Source organism: Watersipora subatra, chromosome 2 (assembly GCF_963576615.1).
Source record: "Watersipora subatra chromosome 2, tzWatSuba1.1, whole genome shotgun sequence".
Classification (NCBI taxonomy): Eukaryota; Metazoa; Bryozoa; class Gymnolaemata; order Cheilostomatida; family Watersiporidae; genus Watersipora; species Watersipora subatra.
The window spans coordinates 60,636,760-60,660,020 of NC_088709.1; the positions used below are offsets into that span (position 1 = coordinate 60,636,760).

A 23,261-nucleotide genomic window follows, 5' to 3' on the forward strand; every position below is an offset into this window, starting at 1 on the left:
ATACTATTACTTAAAGTTCTACAGCACAAAATTTCCTGACTATCAAATCTGTTGAGAACAACTATAAACTCTGTAGACTACATATTTGGTGTATTGCAGCTATCATTACTCTAAAAGTGCATGTTGAAGATAATGTACTATCTATACTCCCTTCCTCCAGTGACTGTCCAGATTGTGAACATTTCGGTGGTGAGTCTAATTGGTTACTTAGTCTAGCATTGAGTTGCAGAGGAAATGCTGACATTCATTTTATGAGCAAGGGTAGATAATCCTTTGCTTTTAGTAGTCGTATTAATGTTGGTGTGCTTAGATGCCTCTATTTGTGCGCGTGAGTGTCTGTCTGTGTGTGCATCAATGTCTCTGTGTATCTGTGCACGATTGAGTCGGTGTGTGTCAGTGTGCGTGTTGCTGTAGATATTGTTGTGTGTGCATAAACATGTAGTGTATGTTGGTATGCATATGTTTGCGTACGTTCGTGTGTGTCAGTGGGGAACAACAAAAAATTAAGCACTTTAGTGAAAAAGAAAAAACAATTCACACACCGAGACTACCTTAAAACACACTTATGCTAAATGGCTTCAATGCAACCTGGTAAAACAATAGTATCGATAGAGACCAAATTGTAAAATTGTGTGTAGGTGTGTTGTTTATAAAATTAATTTATAGTTTATAAAATAATTTTATGGTATGCTTTAGTTAAAGGTATTTTTCCATATTTTGGTAATTACGAGATAGTAACCCAACTAACAATTTTACGTTCCCAGAACATTCCAGGGATGTTCCAAAAAGTCCCAGAAACGTTTCATCGTAACGTTGTCACAAGATTATTTATAGACACATTTTCAACGTTCCAGAAACGTTGTGGGAAATACATTGCTGGAACGTAACTCTCACAACGTTCCAGCAATGTTGTGGGAAATACATTGCTGGAACGTATTTCTCACACCATCCCAGCAACGTTGCGGGAAATACATTGCTGGAATGTTAGCAAATGATCTCACATAACATTGCCACAATATTGGGAGAACTTTGCGTAATATTCCACGAACATTTTTTCCATAATATTGGCTCAAAGCTATTAGCTAACATCCCAGGAAGGTTACGCCTAGAACATTGATGGGACATTAATGCATAGGGATTTTCCAGCTTAGTAGTATATAGTAGTATTCTTAGCTAATACGCATCGCTTTCCTTTCCGCATTGGTTCGTTGAGCTGAAACAAAATTTAAAGGCAGAAAAGTTGTTGACACATGGTTGGGCATTGGGTTCACTCAACGAAAGTAATGATTTTAGACTCATTAGCTAGTCAGACATAGCTTTATTCTACTGTAAAATAGACTAGCACATAACACTTGAAACCAACCCAAAAAGTCCCAGAATGTGTTCAGATGCGATGCACTCACACTGTCGAGTCATGGTATGACACTTTACTGCACCTAGAAAGCTTAATGGACCCTAGTCATTTTCGCGATACGTCTAATGAAGTGCGAAAATTGAAATTTGTAGTGACTTTTCAATTCATTTACATAAATCATTCAAAATTATCATTATTGTTTTTCATTATTTTGTTTGTTTCTATATCTGTGATAAAAATCTATAAAATCTTTAATTTGCATCATTTTAAATAATTTTTTGTTATGAAACGGTGACAACTTCCAAAAATTAAATCATGCGTTTTTGTACCATTTTAGCTAGAAAGTTAGTGGAAAAGGTTTGCCAACGTTATTATAACGTTGTTACAAAACATTGTTATTGAATGTCCCAGCAATGTTACAGGATTGCTACTTTGAAATGTTTGGATGTAAACATTCACATAAAATTGTTTTCTAATATATTCGGAACAGTATGGAGTTTCACCATTATGGAACATTGAGCAGATGATCTGGTGCAAAATTCCTACGACATGGGGAGAATATGTTACAGAATATTCCACAAGCATGCCTTCCATGATGTTGCCTCAAAAATATTAGCTAACATCCCAGGAACGTTTTCGTCCAGAACATTAGTTGGGTGTAACTGTGTAGACAATTTCTAACATTTTGATGTTTCACAGAATGATCCTCTAATGAATTGCGTACAACGTTACTATAATGTACCGAGCATAACCGTCAACAATATTTTTTCCTTAAGCTATACAACATTCCACAAACATTACATCTCCAAAGCAACCTAAATATATGAATGTTAACACTCAAACATTCAAAAGTAACATTCCTGAAACATTGCTGGGACAATTATTTGAATGTAAATATGATGTCACCCCATAATATTCCAGTTACAATTCAAGCCAATGTCGCATGAATGTTTGCACTCGAACATTCCAGAGTAACGTTCCTGGGACATTCCTGGAACATTCATTTGAAGTTAAATATGAGGTCACACCATAATATTCCAACTACATTGCAAGCCAATGTTATATGAACGTTAACACTCGAACATTCCAGAGTAACGTTCCTGGGACATTTCTGGAACATTCATTTGAAGTTAAATATGATGTCACACCATAATATTCCAACTACATTGCAAGCCAATGTTATATGAGTGTTTTCATTTGAACATTCCAGAGTAACGTTCCTGGGACATTCCTAGGACATTCATTTGAAGTTAAATATGATGTCACACCAAAATATTCCAACTACATTGCAAGCCAATGTTATATGATTGTTAACACTCGAACATTCAAAAGTAACATTCCTGAAACATTGCTACAAAATTCATTTGAAGTTAAATATGGTGTCACACCATAATATTCTAGTTACATTGCAAGCCAATAATATATGAATGTTAACCCTCGAACATTCAAAAGTAACATTTCTGTAACATTGCTAGGACATTCATTTGAAAGTACATTTGATGTAACACCATAATGTTTTAACTACATTTCAAGCCAATGTTATATGAACATTAACCCTCGAACATTCAAAAGTAATATTCCTGAAACATTGCTAGGACATTCATTTGAAAGTACAATTGATGTAACACCATAATGTTCTAACTACATTGCAAGCCAATGTTATATGAACATTAACCCTCGAACATTCAAAAGTAACATTCCTGAAACATTGCTGGGACAATTATTTGAATGTAAATATGATGTCACCTCATAATATTCCAGTTACATTTCAAGCCAATGTTACATGAATGTTTGCACTCGAACATTCCAGAGTAACGTTCCTGGGACATTCCTGGAACATTCATTTGAAGTTAAATATGATGTCACACCATAATATTCCAATTACATTGCAAGCCAATGTTATATGAACATTAACCCTCGAACATTCAAAAGTAACATTCCTGAAACATTGCTGGGACAATTATTTGAATGTAAATATGATGTCACCCCATAATATTCTAGTTACATTGCAAGCCAATGGTACATGAATGTTTGCGCTTGAACATTCCAGAGTAACTTTCCTGGGACATTCCTGGAACATTCATTTGAAGTTAAATATAATGTCACACCATAATATTCCAACTACATTGCAAGCCAATGTTATATGAACATTAACCCTTGAACATTCAAAAGTAACATTCCTGAAACATTGCTGGAACAATTATTTGAATGTAAATATGATGTCACCCCATAATATTCTAGTTACATTGCAAGCCAATGTTACATGAATGTTTGCACTTGAACATTCCAGAGTAACGTTCCTGGGACATTCCTGGGACATTCATTTGAAGTTAAATATGATGTCACACCATAATATTCCAATTACATTGCAAGCCAATGTTATATGAACATTAACCCTCGAACATTCAAAAGTAACATTCCTGAAACATTGCTGGGACAATTATTTGAATGTAAATATGATGTCACCGCATAATATTCTAGTTACATTGCAAGCCAATGGTACATGAATGTTTGCGCTTGAACATTCCAGAGTAACTTTCCTGGGACATTCCTGGAACATTCATTTGAAGTTAAATATGATGTCACACCATAATATTCCAACTACATTGCAAGCCAATGTTATATGAACATTAACCCTTGAACATTCAAAAGTAACATTCCTGAAACATTGCTGGGACAATTATTTGAATGTAAATATGATGTCACCCCATAATATTCTAGTTACATTGCAAGCCAATGTTACATGAATGTTTGCACTTGAACATTCCAGAGTAACGTTCCTGGGACATTCCTGGGACATTCATTAATAATGTTCTCTAACGACGTTATGATAACGTTAGCAAAGTATATTCCTGTAACATTCTGCTGAACGTTATGATAATATTTTTGAACAACATTCTATGCAACGTTCCTGCGACATTGTTGGAACATAATTCTACAATGATCATCAAATAACGTTTGTAGAACGTTATGACAATGTTGGTTTGGAACGTTATTTCTGCGTAACGTTACGGAAAATCCCAGGAATGTCGTTGTTAGTTGGGAAGCCTACTCAATCAAATTATTGTCTGATTTTTCTATTATTTTACCTCAAAGCAAGATTGGCTAGCGCATGCTAAAACGGCCCCGACAGCTGTTGTTACCACAGCATCAAAATATTTCTGGTCTCTTTTCTGTCAACTAAAGTAGCCAGGTGTAACAGAGCTGTATTCACACTCTAAATGTTTGCTATTGTGGCAAACCTGCATGTTGTCACAACAGACAAATGAACCTCTACCTCAAAAATATGTTAGTGTAAAATTATAGTTCTAGTTTAGGTTAGGCCAAGCCTTAAGGTAGTCAAGTAGAGCTAGTTATTATTAGGCCAATTGAATTAATGCTGTAACTTTAAAAAGCACCAAAGCATACAAAAACAACGTAGTGATTGACTTAAAAATAAGGAATCTACAGTAGTTTGTGCTTTTATTACTGATTTGGGTTAGGTTTTAGCAAAATTTTAGCACAAAGGTGGTGAAAGTTTGCAAGAGCTGGCTACTATTCCGTATGCAACAACTGTTTGTGTTCTAGAATTTTTATGCTAATATAATTTTCCAGCTGGTGCCTACCTTGTCAAAAATCACACCTTAATAGATAAAATAGACACTTTTAATCAAGCTTTATTCTTAGCAGCAGGTTTTAAAATTGTATCGAACAAGTTATAATTACCTATAGTTGGTCAAAAACTTATTGATAAACTTTGCTACCTTCCGAGCAAATACAAATAGAGACATGCATTACCAAAGGTCAATAATACTACCTATTAGTATGGAGTTGCATGATTCTCTTCCATCCTTGATTGAACTATTGAAAATTATTAAAACAATGTAGTTGTGAGTAATCTCTAGGTAAAACAAATGGTTCAATATATTTAATATCTTGTGATAAACAAAATAAAACAGAACACGTCACTGAGTTAAAACAGTTTCACACTAATAAAATCACTAAATTAGGGTCAGCAAAAGTTTGTTTTAAATTTGCATAAGGTGTCAAAGAAAGAATTAGGTATAAATAGTCAAGTAGCCACGTGAAAGACAAGTTTTTTTTGTATATGACTCCGTTGTACCTTAAGTTTGGTTGCTATTTAAAGTGTGCAATAGTAGCAAATAATTTATGCCTGTTAATTTCAACACTGAGTTATTATAAACACTGTTTATTTGCTACATTTTACCAAAAATTAAACAAAAAATACAGTTTTGCCGAAGTCTGATTTTTCTAATTAAGTCAAGGCTTACTTAACCTAAAAAATAAAATCAATGTCTATAGAACGGTAAGTAAGGGTGTTGTTAAGCATTTCATCAACCCTCAAGCAGGGCATCCATAGCCTAAGGTACAATCATTTCTATCATAGACTTTATACATGACATGTAATCTACTATTTGTGTATTTCAGTGAGGTGCAGTTTATGCTAGTTTATGCCAGTTGTTTATGCTAGCACTGGAAACCAATAAACCTCTTTAGCCTACAGTGAGTGAATTTGGTTACAAGGCATGTATTTAGTTACCATTCTCCACAAATATTGTTCTGTTTAAAGAATTCGAGGTCATGGCTATTACTTATCAGCTTTCTACTATTTACTGTCAAGTAAAAACTAAAATACTGTCAAGTAGTATAAAGTAGGCCTACTTGATTTGGTTACTATTCATCATCATGCTTCTCGATAAAACCCAAAGTTATCATATCTCATGTCAAATTGTCAAAGGTAGCCATTTAGAACTTGAGTACATAACATTTACCTCAGATGCCCACTCAAGAGTACAAAATATGAATGCAATTTAAGGGTAGCTGCAACTATTTATTATTTTGTTGTTTGGTTTTAAAAGCAGATCTTCCAAAGTTGCAAAAACATTTCAAGCAAGGTAAAGTTGTGGTATAATGTATTTAATAAGATTTACCTGGACTTTGCATTAGAAGCATACCAAATTGTCGCAATGAAAAACGGTATTTTTGTTGCATGATTGCAAGTATTTTAACAGCAGTTTGGTTATTATATATTCAATTAAGATTTTCTAGTATATTGGAGCTGTCCCCGTTTTTTCATACACAACTAGCAGTTTTATTGCTTCATAGAAAGTGTGACAGCTAAAAAAGTTTTCCAATTTCTATAAAATGGAAGTTGCATATTTTATGAATTTGATGTCAAACTCAAAACTCAAAAAATTGAATTAGCAGAAAAAACAGAAAAAGCAGGTCAGCTAACCAACCAAGGAGACTATTGAGAACATCTTACACTTTGCAGCATTGTCAAGGTCAAATTAAGGTTTTCTTATGTCCACAATGTTATTTCGAATGTATGGTTTAAAAAAATATTGTTTGTGCTTCTTTAATGCCAGACGATTAAACTGCCGCTAATAAACATGTTATAGGATGCGTAGAATACTTAGCCAAAATCTGATTCGTTTTTCACTAACAACGGTTAATCTTTTTTGAGATATTGGAAAATAAATAAAGTTGTTATGAGCACTTTTAAACATTTCATTATTATTGAAAAGTTTATGCCGACGTTAATGCAAATATTTGAATAAGTGACTACTTTGACAGTATCATCTGCATATTTTTTCTGCTCTTATTTGGAGTAGTCTAACCATTTCTCAAAATCTGTCCTATTGATTGATTACTCTGCTCTTTGGTCGTACATGGGAATTTACATTATTGCTCTTCTATCATGTAAAACTTCATTTTATGATTTCTACCGGATTATTATTAAGTATATAGTAATAATTAGTTGTTAATTTACCCACACCAACTTTCTTTTGGTATTTTAGCATATCTCACAATTTTACTTTAGTTGTGTTAGTTTATTGCCAAATTTGAACCGGCATAGCAGTCATAATAGTTTGTAATGCTTTCCATTTTAACTATAGTTTTTATCAAAATCAAGACTAGCTTTGTAAAGGCACCAGCCTACTCAATGTGATGGGCCGCAGGTTATGCTAAGTCTTGTTAAGCTGATAGTTGGGTGATTTCTAATATAGATGGTTGTTATCTCCATCATTACAAATTACTTAATTTCTCTCAAATGCAAAGGCAGTTACTTTAAATGCCAGAATTAAATTATCAGACATACTGGCAGATATTTTGAACTGTTTTACTTTTTTCTGTTTTTAGCATATGGGATAGCAGATAACTAGAAACGCATTTGTGTTTGGTTTTTATATGTGATCACCATCAAGTAATCAACAATGTGGTAAACAGAGTCATCTAAATACTGCTTGAACAATATATTATATTTTTTATTTTCTAGAATAGTCTTTTGAAAACAACCTAACTATTTCTTAGTGTTTTTAGGTAGTTTTAATGCAGCATATTTAAATTCAGAATGTTGGACCCTTTACACGGTCATATAATTAGTAGTGAGGCTTGTTTAGTCAACAGTCTCATTTTTTAAAGCCAAAATGTTGTTTTGGCAGACAAAAGCTAAGAAACCTTCAAGTAAAGCCATTTCTTAACAAATTATTATGCTGAGATATATTCGTATAAGTGTATTATACTTAGTTGCATTATTTACATCATGTAGAGCAATTTTATACTATGGTCTAACGCAATGAAGTGAAAGCACTTCAGCTTATTTGGTATAAAACACTCAAAGCTCTTTGCTTTATTAATGTTTTTGTATTTCAGTACTGTATTTTAATGTTGACCAGTACAAAAACAAGAAAATTACATAATTGGAACTTTAAATATAAAACTTAAATAGTTTAACTAATAAAGTAAGAAAAAGCAAGAATGCTGATAATAATCAGAGTTAAGTGTGCTAAGTTATTTACCGATACAGTAAAATATAAATCGAGACAAGGGACAAAATCTCAATATTCAACTAAACACTTGATACTGTAGAAGTATTACACACTATATACTTTTTATATTACAAAATAGTACTATAGTACTATGTTTTTACAAATTTGTTTCATTAGAAAAATTGCATTTGTACAATGTAGTAAGATAAAGAGATAAGAATCTGAATTGTTTGGCACAAAATTAACAACTTTCATCAGTTGAAACTTTTTATGAATAAAGTCAATGAATGATTATTATTCAAGGAAAGAGTGTGACCTTATCATCAGTTTACCAAGTGAAGACAACTCGAGAATTCTTGTTTAGTAATTTTGCTGTTGATGGAGTGTATAGACCCCTTGCTTATAATGAGAGACTATCTATTGCTTGCACTACAAATGAAGTAAACCCATGGCTTATAGTTGACTTAGGGCAGATTCACTGCATCTGGGCCGTTATGGCTCTCAGCTGTGGAGGTAATCAATTAAAATAGTTTTTTATCAACAAGTGATGGAAGTCTGCTACGGTAAGGCATCCACTTTTAGCTAGAGTACAAAGGAGTATGGGTATGTGCTTTTTATTCACCTCACACAAAAAACTCAACAACTGATGTATATAACTGAGGTATTCCGAATTTATTTAGGTCTGACTAAAATCTTGAAGATCTAGAATTTTTAATAAATAGTCTTAAAACCTTTTAAATGCAGTTGGTAAGCTGAATCTTTTTTATATCTGTGAGAAACAACCTTTCCAAACTCACTTTCACAGTATTATATTTATATCAAACACCTTCCTTTATTTTAGACTCCCCCAGTCTAGTTGTTCCCGAAAGGTTGAGAGGCATCATCATGACAGCTTCAATCCTAAAGAATCAATTGTTTTACAGCAACAACCCTGATTCTCTTTGTGGACAGCTTGAAGATTTTTTTTGACCGATTTTTACCATGATAACTTGTGCTCAGGTTATTAAAGCGCAGTTTGTACAGCTACAATTGATGGGACATACAACTCTTAACATTTATGAATTTGAAGTACATGGCTTTGCTAATAAGTGAAGCTCTCTATAACTACTTCCTAGACATTGACAATGAACAATCTTATAGCAATGCTCAAGGAATGTCTCTCACTGAAACTCTCTGGTCATTCATGTTATATTGCCATAATATTATTGTAGTAACTGTCATTGCCTTTTGATATTTGCATTGTGATGTATTGTTTGATCTTTATATTTGTGTCCTTGCAAGAAACTTGATTTGAAAATGTTCTAAATTTTGAGATAATAAATTTTATGTTGTTAACAATTTACCAAAATAAAATCCAAACTATGTGCAGTTACAAAGCAAACAGTGGGTTGATGACTAATTGTCTTTACATCTAGCTGTGCTTAAGGAAATGCAAACCTGTTAGAAAAAAGCATGTTCAGTGGAAAAACAACATCTTAGACTATGAATGACACATTCATAGTCTGTGGTGGGGGTGCAACGTATGCACTGGTAAAAACATTTAATATGTAGACCAAGGTAAAATGAGTGACTTTTGAGGTCAACTACCGAGTGTGTGGCATGATGTTCATTTTAATGACTTCATCTTTGCCTAGCCTCAAAACTGATATCAACAGTTTAAGATAACTCTATTAGTAAACTCAACTGCTACAGCTGAAATATTTCATTACAGTTTTACCAACTCTCTGACTTGCGCTGCTCAAATTAATGAGATTTTACAAGAGCTACTTTCATCAGACTTTAGGTTAACAATTGGAATTATGATTAGTAAACATAGTAAGCTAGTGATGCAAGTTGTCAGCGCTTGTCGGTTTTAAAAAAAAAGTAGCTGTGCATTATATAGAAAAATAACTTTTTTCATCCACTATCTTTAATCGTTTTACAGCTGCTGTAGCCACACTAAACAATGCAGATATTCTGATTCCAGTGAATCTCATAAATTACTTTCTCTATTGTTGATTAAAGAATGATTTATATTTAGGATGTGAATACTCATGTAGGCACTTTTTGCTGTTGACAATTTTTTAAACAAAAAGTTGTAAAAAGAGAATTATTAGGCAACATCAGCTATTAAACCTTTAGCGTAATTTGTCTAACTTGTAGCTAATAACAGAATTACAAATAGGCAACAAACAAAACCCGAAATAAAAAACTCACATTTATTTTCTTCTACAAATGACATTCCTGCAAAAAGCCATAAACTTTAACAAGTTTTACATCATTAATAATTTGTTATAATTACAAAATAAAATATTAAACTAAATCGCAATGTGTCAGTAGCAAATAGTACCGTAATACAAAGATAGCTGGTAGCAACCTGCAACCTACACCAATCCAGCAATTACAGCTTACAAAGAATTCAAAAACGAAGTCATGTGAACCACATGCCAAAAGCCACTAAATACAGCAACACTAATGCTTTTTAATCTATACCAACAAACTGCAGCTGGCGTTATTGCTTTTTATTTATATTTACAGTCTTGTAAAAATCTTCATCTTCAAGTTTCTGTAGAGTTCATAGCGTAAAATTGATTTTCATACAAAAATATCTAAACCTATTTACAACTTTAGTTGATGCATTCTTTTTATGTTTTACATGTCAGAGCAAACATGGACCCACGAGGAACATCATGAAAAACCTATCAATTACACTGCCATGTACCTTTTACTACCATAAGTAATAACCATATTTTATTTTCCATAGTAAATTCAAAATATTTTCAGCACATTCTTGTGTTTTGTGAATGATTACTTGATGCCTGACATTTGTTTGTTATATGACAATTGTCATATAAGTATATCATATCATATTGTAGACAAGGTTAACCTTGTGTGCTCTAAAGGAGGTAGGGTAACTTGGTAAGCTGTGAGGTAGCTTCAGCCATTGAAAGTCTTGAAAACCTTTAAAGTGTTTTGGTTTGAGACTGAGTTTAGATCAGACTTAATAGTTAAGTCAAAAAACACAAGTTTTTATGTTGTTGTATAGCTAACACAAAAATTAATGTTTTGCATGTATAATTTAAAGTGGGTTTATATTAATGTTATTTCAAAACATCCTTCTATATATAATGGCATTGGTGCACCTAGTTTGAATTGCTATTCCTACTTCTAGGTTGATTGTAAATATTAAAAACGAATTTCTCTCCATTAACTACTACTTTAATATTACGAAAGCAAGATAATGAAACTGGAAGAACTTATACAGTAGGTAATGCCAAAGGACTGTGTAGTGATCATAACATGATTTATTGAGATTAAACTAGACATGTCGCAATTCTTGTTGTTAACTTGCTTGAGAACATGTTTTTGATTGCTGGAAATTTGACTAAAACAGATACAATTGTCAATAGGTAAGTCTTTAGCTATTATAAAACTATTTATAAAACTTATGCACTAAGGGTGGCAAAAGTAAAACTCCTACCAACAGTTGCATAGACAGGGAGTGCAGACAAGAATTTGTCTGGATTACAAACTACAGATCTCAGCTGTAGATTTACGACAAAAATCAGTTTAGCAGTTTTCTGTTGCTCAGAAGCGTAGGATTTAGCTGACAGTTGTGAGCAAAAGATATTTTTTTTTACAGACTGAAAACTTTAATATCATTTTATTAGTTTTAGCAAAAGGAAATAATTTTCAAGTGTAAAATCCAAGTGGCAATTTTTGTTGCAGTTTTAATGAGCAAACAAACTATTTTTGCTTGACTGTTTATTGTATGCTTACGTCAGAAATGTCCGAAGTGCGGCCCGGAGGCCAAATGTGGCCTTGGTCAATTTTCATCCGGCCCGCGGCATCCGTCATAAAATCAAAAATGACTGGCTTGTAGGCATAATTAATAGAGCGCTTTTACCTACGTGTTCTAACTGCTGCTATCTACATGTAAATGCTAAATTAAGAACAACAAATTAGCCCTTTGAACCCAAACAGCCAGTTTTCCGGCATTGCGGAGGGTGTATCGGAATCCCTAACGGCCGGTTTTCCGGCATTCACATTGCTCTGTTTACAAAATCTGCTTCTGAATGACAGCGTAAACCAATCAAATTAAATCTTGCACAGGGGATTAGACGAGAAATTTAACTTTCATTTGTAACAGATTTTAAGCATCTTTACCGACTTCTTTCGTTTTAATTAATAACCAATTTTATTATTGCAACATCACGAAATATTGATATGACTCGCTTGTTGGTAGGTCATGAATTATTGTGATGCAAATAAAGAATTTCATGATACTAACTATAATTTTCCAGTAAATGTTGAGTCATGAAATGATGGTAAACCAGTGCTCAATGGATAGGATGCTACTTTAAGTATTTTTACGAGTTGTTTTTTTTCAAATTATGCAAACTTTTATAGTTTTAGCCTGAATAATGATGAAGTACTGTTTTTTCAGTTTGATGACATATGCTGTGGGCTGCCCGACACTTTTTACTTGTGGTTTATCAAATACCATTGTATTATGAGAACATCTAGATATATTTAATAAAAGTTTAAAACTTTGGATCGTTGGATTTCCCAAGGTTACTGACATGCAATGACAAAAATGTACAGGGTCCCAAGGGTTAGAATATGAATAATCAACTGAATAAACCCCAATTTTCTGAAATGACAACAATCAACAAAAAGAGGAATGTTGACCTCGCAGGCCGACGGTTCAAGGATGGCTAGAAATTGCACTGTTTTTTCATTGAAATACGTAACAACTGTGTCTGCCTCATTTTTAAAGAGAGAGTGGCTGTTTTTAAAGAGTTAATTGTGAAGTGCATTACCAAACAAAACATGCTGACATATATGACAAGATTACAACTGATGAATGCATCGAGAAATTGAGTTTTGAAATTTTGCTTAGAGTTGTACTATGGCGCCTTACAGTGCCTTGCGTTGCGTGTTTGCAACTCGAGTTCTACAACTCGAGTTGCCGTGTTGTACAACTCGGCCTGGGTTTTTGATAAACTTGAGTTGTGTTGCGCAAAACTAACACTGGTTTGTAAAGAAAACAAAGTGAGTAATTAGGGTGCCTCAATTACAGAACATTTACAGAAAGTTAATATTAATAATTTAAATCTATATACACATTTAAATTATATATATTGGAGATATTTGCGCATATTTATATCTATAAATACGAGACAAGAACGATTTTGGAATGTAAAAACCAAACTAAAAAACAATCTATGTTGGAGCTGGGCAACTTCTTTTTTCAAATGAAAAAGAGTTATTTCTCTAGAACCTGACAAGAAGTTTAATGAACACCGAAAATGAACATAGAAATTATTTCAACGGCGTTTAATGATGCACCAAAAAACATCCCTATAGCCAGAGAAAATGAAACGAAGAGATGTTCTCAAGCCGAGTTGTTGAACTCGAGTTGCTGTTGAAAGAACTCGGCTTGGGTTTTAATGTACTCGAGTTGTACAACTCGAGTTATATTTACAAAACTCGAGTTTGCAACTCGAGTTGTACAACTCGATTTGCAAACTCGGCACACTATAATTCGCCATTAGCTTTAGTTTTACAGCACAGACATACATAGTTTAATTTCTATTAGCTAACGGGTGCCTATATTGATGTACCATTGTTAATATAACCAGATCTACAGTTATGCGACCGTAATACCAATATATTGCACCTTACTTTTACAAAGTCGCGTTGCGTGTTCACAACTCGAGTTGTGCAACTCGAGTTGTGAACATGCAATGCGAGGCACTGTAAGGCGCCATAGTGATACCCATTACACTTCATATAACATAAATTAACACCATTTTTGAAACTAGACTTTGGTCGTCATGACATACAAATTACACATGTGTGTTTCAAATAATTGACAGAATTTTGGGAGACTAATTTATGTACAATTTTTTATAATTCGAAGTCTCTACCAGGCAGTCAACTGCCTAGCTCAGCAGCTCACCTTGAACTGATGAGTAATAATAATAACACTGGCTGAACCAGCCACAACATTCATGCAAGGTCACACATACTTCACAAAAATCCCATACACTTGAAGGTAAGTTTATTCTGACTACCTTACCTCTTGCAAGGAGATGATCAACTTTTATACATAAGGTTTAGTTTCAGTGCTGCCGTTTTTGTAGATGAACCTTTCTTTTCCTCAAGGTTAAAGCATCCAAAATGATCACAACACCTTTGGGTAAAAAATGTAGTTGAAACCATCACAACCTGCTTGGAAATATCATTTGCTGTTGCATTGTGGCTGGTCCAAAGCTAGACATATTGTTGATATATTTAGAGAAACGAATGGCAAGTTGGTCTTTTGAAAAAAAACATGGTATAACATAGTGCTTCCTTTTTTCAACATCGTAATCCGACAAATCTCTATAAACAAAATTTAGTAAAAAAGTTTAAGTAAACAATTTACTAAAATATTGCCGCTATTGTGAAAAGCTACATATCACAAAGCTTGGACTTTGTAGTAAAATTTATTTGTAATTACAGCGTGATTTAAAGAAATAAAGCAATGTAAATCTATATTTTACATTTCATTTTTCAGATCTAATTAGAAGCAAGTTTATCACATTAGTTTAACATGCAAAACATCTATAATTCAAATTCACTGTATTGTTATTAAAACTTGTGAAAAATCATTATCACATGTATGCTTCTTGTTATAACTGTGAAATCTTATCTATGTATTTGAAACGAAAGCATCCAGGTTAACACATTATACGCGTGTGACTGTTGTGTCTTAAGGTGCTCACACACTAGAACGAATGTGGTACAAAAGTGTAGCTATGCAACAAAACGGTAGCCGCAGCGGCAAGATTGTGATTGTTTAAACGTGTTTGATTTTTGGTGCGACCTCTTGCACGCTATTGGCTGTTCCAAGGTCATTGACTGCAAAAACTGTGAGCGTGATCGTACCAAACACTGGTGTATTAATAATAATAAATTGGTTAATTAATTAATAATAGTAGCGTGATCAGTTATGGAAGAGCATCTCATTGCGCTAGTAAGAGAGAGGCCCCACCTCTATAATCAAAGACACCAAAAAAATAAAGGAGAAGACATCAAAACGTATAACTGGCAAAAAATTGCAAATGAGTTAAAGCTAGTTGGTAAGTAAATAAATCATAATAATAATTAATGTATTTTGATTCAAATTTAAATTGATACAAATAACAACACTTTATCACTAACATTACATTACTAATAACATCACTTCATTATTCGAAACTGTTTACTGTGTATTTGTTTTTTTCTGATTGAGGCAAATGATATCACACCAAGTGTGCTTTGAGGTAACATTCCTTTGATGCTTCAGCCGCTACAGCTTTGCTTAATTTGCTTTAATTGTGTGCGAACCTTTACGCATACAGAAAAATATACTAATTATTAGAATATAGAAATTTCGAAGACAAGTTGAAAGTTTCAAATCTATCCAGAAGTCTTAAAAAAGCTAATTAAGTTGGTAGAGTGGCCACAGCAGGTGGGTAACAACATGTAATTTATTTGTGATGCCTCTGTACAAATGTTAGGAGTGCTCAAAAGTTGACAGCAATTAACCAGCAATAATAAATTTGATGATGCCGATATAAAGCTGAAAGCCAAAATGTGTATGGTTTAAATACAATATGTTTCATCAACATGTTTTAAAGAATTAAAGTTGCCTATCATTTGCTGATTGAGTTTATGGTTGAGCATAAGTTTTCATATGAATAAAAGGAAACTTATTAAAACAGTTGATTTGATTTATTTACTGGGTAATGATATTTATAAGTAACCCCGATCTGTCATCTGCATCAATTCTATTTGGTGAAGGTGTAAGAACATGACTGCAAAGACTAGTTCATCGGGATAGATAAAGTAGTGCGAATCATTGTTGTTGTTTTGGATTGCAAAAGAGTGACTTTGCAGGTAATTTCGAGACGATGCGCCTAATTATAGTTCCCTGAATATCCATCTGAGTAGCAGATATGTTAAATTGAACACCCATGTGAGAGTATTTTAGCTCCCACTCCTAATTTAAATAACAAACTCGTATTGATAATTTTTTTGCAAATTATCAATACTTGTCAATATATCTTAACAACCTTTAACGTATTATAGTAGTAAACTATATTTTTTTATGGTTGAAGGGTCTATTGATTTGTAAGTTTCATCATGCATAATCTGACAATAGTCTATTTTAATGTGTGGTTAAAATTAAATTGTGTGAAACCATATTTAGCGCATACACAAGAATTTATAATGGAGTCAAATTTTATTGTTTGACCTCATGATGAATGATCTTTTGGTTAACCAAGACAAATTAATAAATTATAATACATTTACATTTTTAAGAACAGTCTCACAAGACTATTAAAAACGAGTGCACACTACATGCAATATAAAACAGGTCATCATTAGTGATCATTAGTGGTCATCATTAGTCATCTATAGAGCTGTAAGCTCTTCATTCAACTCACCATTAGTGTGTGTTTCTAAGATTACCTATGAGCTGACCTTGTCAGTATGAAACAAAAAACAGCTTTTATTTCTAAAGGGCGCTAAAAGTAATGGCTCTAGAGCCTGTATTGTGTGGATATTGCTTGGAAAAGGATGAACAGCTGGTTGATCAAAGGTCACTCCTTTTTCATCATTTCCACTGCTATCTTTGTATTGTCGGAAACTTAGAAGCTAATAGGATCGTCAGATGAGTGTGCGTGTGTGCGTGCGTGCGTGTGTTTGCGTCCGTGCATGCCTGTGTGATTTATATCATCAAATAGTACATACAATCGCATACATGCGGACAAGAAAACAAAGAACAGTTTAAAAAAATTGTATATCAAGAATCAAACAAAAGCAGAGATGAAGGGGACAGTGCGAAATAGCAGAGCTAAACCGGTCACATATAATTTAGATGTGGTACCTGCAAGTAAGTAGGAAAGTAATTGGTATTCTATAGTTAGAAACTTGTTTTTATTTTTGTCTTTCTTTTCAACATGTAAAACACTAGCGACTTCAGTGGATCTCGGATACCGTTCTAGTAAGTGTGGATGAGTTTTACTCACCTCAACTGAGTTTACTACCAGTGAGTGAATGTTAGCGTTAAGTAAAATAAGAGTGTTTGGTTAATCTAAGGAGAGCCTTAGCTAACCATATCATATCTAAAATACAACTTGTATTGACAGGTTTATTGATGTGCAGTTATTACATTGGATAGCACAACCATCCTGTAAATTTAACAAGTGGTATAGTCTGTTGAACCATTCAAAATAGATTCAAGCTTTTTAGATTTTCTCCACTAGCTTTGACTCAACTCAAAATGCATGTAAACCTCTCACACACGAAGTTGAAACTGTGATAGGCAAGTTTGGTGTGGGGAAAGAATAATTGTTGTTCCGTATTTTTCAAATATTGCCACATACTCTAAACACCTCAGCAATTACCAGCCTTCATGCTAGTCAGATAATTTATAGTGCCCTAGTAAATTTTAATTTGTAATGACAGCATCATTATGCATTTTAAGAATTGTCTATAATCTTTACCTAGTAAGTTAAAAAAAATATAACTCAAATATGTCTTCCAAAGCATCACAGAAAGTTCTGGCAATTTAGCAACTTTTTATAATTTTAAAGTTATAGGCGTACCTGTTTTGAAATGTTTGTCATCTGATGATAGCTCAATACAGCAAAAGAAACCAATCTTCCCAGAGCAAGCTCGCAAAAAGTGTGATGGCTAACACTGATATTGACTGAATGTTAATTGGTTGCTTGGCCTATATAGTGATGGCAAAAGTAGTTGAGATGCCTATAATAGAAATAACTAGAAATTTATGTTTATATTGAAATAACCCGACTTTTAAAACAGTAGATGACTAAAACTACATATTTTCTAATTCCCCATACTGCATAGGAGTATGGTGAAAAAAATTATGTTAATATTATAATTAGCTGGTTTTTATAATGAAGTTTTTTACTGGGCAAAATTTTCAACTACATTATCTAGCAAAATTTTGATTTCGGTCAATATATGACACAGTGTCTGCTGAATATAATACACTAGCATAATTTTGAACAACTCATGGTATAATTTGATGGCTCTCTAAAAGGGCCGCTAGGGTTTTTCAAATTGAGGTTAGTTTAAGGTAGACTCTTTCAATATATAAAAATTATGTATAATATTACATTTTATTTATTTACAATATATATTAGTTTACTACATTGGTGTAAGAAAATAATGTTATTAAATGAAAATATGACATTCCGTCTAAATTAGAATTAGGCATCCCAATTATTTTGATCATTTCTGCACATCATTCTTTGGTGGTAACTATGGCAGCTAAAGTAAGGTCCTAAAATTGACTGTTATACCTTTATAACTGCAGGATTTGCTCCATAAAACACTTCCCTCTGTACTTGAAAAAATTGTTTTAAGGAACTGTTTGAAAAATGATATTGATGTATCAAGTGGTTTGTCAGTATTGCAAGAGTTATATTCATAGCATATTGGCTCACTAGCAGAAAAATAGCAAGCTGTCTAGCTGAGTTAGTATTCATTTGGCCAATATAGTTTTGCAACAAATTTTTAATGTATGCTTCAACATTTCAACTAATTTAGTATATTACGTTTATACCAATAAGTTATCAAAAAGTCTCCGAAAACAATATTATAAAACCTAATACTTTAAAATTAACCTCTCAACATTATCCTCATTTGGTATCTCAATTTTGCCAGCATTTTTCGATCTTCTCCAGTAACTTTGGATCAACTCAAACTGCATGTAAACCTTCACAATAAATTGAACAAGTGATAGACAAGTTTGGTGTGGTGAGAATTATCCGGTATATTTTAAATATTGCCACAGAATCTAAACAATACAGCCTTTATGCTATTCAACTCATCTCCTGAGCCGTAGTAAATGTTAATTTGTTATGACTTCATAAACATGCATTTCTTATCTGGCCTATAATTCTTACCTAGTATTTTATTAAAAAAACCAATAAAACTCAATTCTCTTTTTCAAAGCACTACAAAAAGTTGTGATAATTTCGCTACTTTTTATAATTTGAAAATATACCTGTTTCCGAATGTATATCATCTGATGATAACTCAATATTGCAGAAGAAATCAATCTTTCCAGAGCAAGCTCGTGGAAGGTGTGATGTCTACCGCTAATATAGACTAATAGTTAATTGTTTTCTTGGCCTGTACATCATTCTTTACTAGTAATTATAGCAGCTGAGATAAGATGCCTAAAAATCCAATTTTATGACTAGACAACTGCAGATTATGCATCTCTGAAACACTTCAGACAGTACTTGAGAAATTATTTTTTTGAGAAACTGTATGAAATATGTTATTGATTTTTGATGGGGTTTGTCAGAACTGTGAGATATATATCTATAGCATATTGGTTTGCTGGCATGAAGAGAGCAAGCTTCCAACTGAATTTGTACCCACATGGCCAAGATAGTTTTGCAAGTTTTACACAGAAGTGTAAAGCTTTCAATGTAGGCTTCAATATATTAGGTAAGTTAGCATATTTTTATTACAATAAGTTATCAGAAAGCCTCCTAAGCAATGTTGTAAAACTTAAGATTTTAGAATAACCAACTAAGCATTGCAAAACACACCTTTAAGGTTGCATGCAGCTCATTGTTGGCTTCAATATTCATCAGATAGAAATATAGGGAACTGCAAAGACAATTAAGTAATATAGAATTTTTTCATATCATTAAGATATCCCACAGCCTCCTACACAACATTTTAAAACATGACAATTAAAAAACTATCAACTAGGCACTGGCAAGATACACCTTAAATGTTGCATACAGCTCTTGGTGGTTTTCACATTCAACAAATAGAAATCTAGGAAACTGAAAAGAGAGAAAAACTTTGCCATAGAGTGGTGATGCCCCTTCACAGTAACTATGATCAATGATTGGAAGCCCTTGGTCTCAAGATCTTGTAGTATTTTTTAAATCATTGCTGTACAGATTATTCTAAGAAACTAACCTACATACCCTTTCGGCTATTTTGTAGTTACATTTCATAAAAAAGATCCACTAAACACAACAACCAAAATCTTAGCCGCTTCATATCTGTGACATCCATCTATCGTGATGATTTATTTTTTAAACGTTATTGATTTCCCGTGCTGTTACTTGATCAAATGAATTGTTCTAGCTTTTTTCCGTTTTTTTGTTGTGACATCTAAAGTCAAAGTAGTGGCAGACCTAACTTCTTCAGCTAATTTTTCAGGATAACGAAATTGACTGATAGACCAGCCATTGGTACGAAAGTTGGCTAGTGAAGGTACAGAGAGTTCTACCTTCCATTTAAACTCAATGAAATACATTTCATCATGCTAATCTTACAAAACATCAAAAAAAAATCATTGAGATTATTTAGCAAGGTCAAAAACATAGAGACCAAGCAAACTTTGATAAACTATACAAGTAAAAACAAGTTACACAATACCTCAAAATAGATCACAAAACAAGAAATAAAATGGTTGTGAAATTCATTAAACTAATAGTCTCAGACATGGCACATGTATAAAATAAAAAACAGCTGCAATATATACAATAACATGGCATAAACTAAAATATGCTTACTAAATATAAGTTAACTAATTATTAAAAGTATATAATATATACTTTATAATATATACTTTTTCATATACTCGCTATATAAAGTAGCTCTATATAACTAAATGCAAATTAGCTAACTAACTTCAATGCTAACTAAATATTGATCTATTTATTGATTTTCACAATATCTCCTCCATCTATTCAATCGAATCTTACTCTTTCTTGAGAAACTCTCATCCTAAAACACAAGACAATGGAGTGAACTGAACAGCCCCTTTACAACTGAATAAACCACAAAACTAAAGAAAAAATAAAAGCTTACCATTTTAGCAAACATTGGTGCCAGAACGATCAAGTGGGACCATAAACCATATAATGTTTGCACATATTTACTAGCAGTTTAAATACTTTTCATCGATGTCAAATCGTACCCAAAATACACAGGAAGCTTTTTGCCATGCATTTTAAACATCAAGGACATTATAATAATGTCATCACTATATCATATGAAGTAGTGAAACACACAGTATATTTGAGACTAGGTCTAGTTAAAAGGAGGCTAAAGCTAGACACAGTCAATACTAATTATTAGTAAGTTTACTGTCTCTCTTGTTTTCACAAATAACCATTATTTAGCACCCTTTTTGATATTTTTTATTTGTCAGACCAGACTCCAGGTCATGTATAAACATTTTAGTTAAGAAATGATAGACATTTATAACAAAAAATGTTGTATATAAAAATATTGTAGCAGAAATAAAAGAAAATTTTATACTGAAACGTGAGTAACAAGAAAAGCTATATAAATGTCCAGGACGGCTGAGAAGTTGAAGTATACAATGGGAAACCTAGAATAAGTTAAAAGAGAAAAAAATCACAATAGTAAAAAGACAATAAGGTGCAAAATAAACTTTCTGTATTATCTGCTAGACAAGTCCTAAAAAGCTATATATAGCCATAAAGCTGCTATATAGCAAGGTCGGTGATTAAAGACGTGATTCATCTGTATGAGTGTGTTGAGTCATTTATGCTAATTTTCATATCACTAACCTTATCAGCACTCATAGCAGTACTAATATTGTAAAACATTGCTAGCATTATAACCATAAACTGATGACTGAAGTGGCAAGAAATAGGACAACACACTTGTAAGTATCCTGTAGCATAGTGTTGTGCCTGTACCATGAGCTGATAGACTCCTTAATGACTGAGGTACTATACACTGTCAAAGTGGAACTATTTTATTTTTGTTTTAATGTAGCTAAAACCAATGACGAATCAGTGCTTGGACATCTTTAGCAAGATATGCTTGAACCATGGTGAGGGTACCAGATGTGAGGTAGTCTTCTCATTTGAACAAACTGGAAACAACAAGCTTAAAAATTTGCTATCAGCCAATCTATCAGCTGATAACTAATGCAATGTGTTGTTGGTGATTAATGGAATTGAATTTTTCTACCAATTACTCTACAACAAGTAGAAATTAGATCAGTTTGCTATTGAATGCAGATGGGCTGCTTTAAAGATGTGGTTGCTTCAAAAAGGTCGATTTAATGAAATTAGGACAAATAAAAGGCTAAAACATCAGCTAAAATTTGATGTCATTTTTGTCTTGGTAGACTAACCCTGTTCGGAGATAAATGCGTTTGACTGAGGCCTTCTTTTAAAAAGCTCAGATTCCAGCTGGGGCTTCATTCGTGGCGTACCGAGTAATGCATCTGAAAAGAGTCTACAAGCGATAAGTTTAAGATCGCTTTATTAGCCGATCATCAGCACAAATTTTTTATATATGTCATAATAAATTTTATCAATCATAAAACACATCTCAATTTAAAAATTTTACTCTATAATTAGATTGTATTGACATCGATATTTACTAAATTAATTAACATTGATACGTTAATGAATTACTCGATCGACACCTCTTATCGATGGACAACAGAGTTGTAAAAATTCTTCCAGCTGATACAAAGGTGACTCCAAGTTTTCTGAGTATCAGGTGGTTAAAGATTAGGACAGACAGCTTATAGTTAGAGCTGACAGGCGTCAGCAGCGTTATGCTACAGAGGAAGATTGGAGAATGGAGCTAAATTTATCTTTTACCTTCAGTTTCCTATAGGAGTGCTGTTGGGTTTTCATTCAAGTTATATTTCCCTGTTTGAGGCTATAATGTAATTTTCTGTGCGCGTGCCAGATACTGATACGCAGCGAGTTATTGACGGCTTCTTTTTAATTCATAGCATCTAGCAACACAATGGCTTAGATTGATGAATATACTAAAAGTAATAATTTTAGTAATCATAACTACATTTATTAATTAATAGAATTATAACTATTTGCTATCACCAATCATCATTTTATAATTTTTGATTGTTTCACATAGCTTTATTTGCTTCAAATTTTATTTGGCAGTTTTAGCTAGTAAATTAGATTTATGATTAGTCTTTACATGTTCACTTCTCACTTGTAGAAAGTGAGGAAAATCGATTGATCAATGCACATCTTTAACTTCTTGAACCAAAGCTTCAATTCATTGGCCTGGCGTACTCATGCTTTTGTTAAATA

The 23,261-nt window shown here is 32.9% G+C and overlaps 1 protein-coding gene across 1 annotated transcript in view; it reads left to right on the forward strand.

Moving 5' to 3' along the window:
• LOC137388405 (uncharacterized) overlaps nt 1-23,261 on the forward strand; it is a 243,550-nt gene that overhangs the window by 112,656 nt on the left and 107,633 nt on the right. The window lies entirely within an intron of this gene.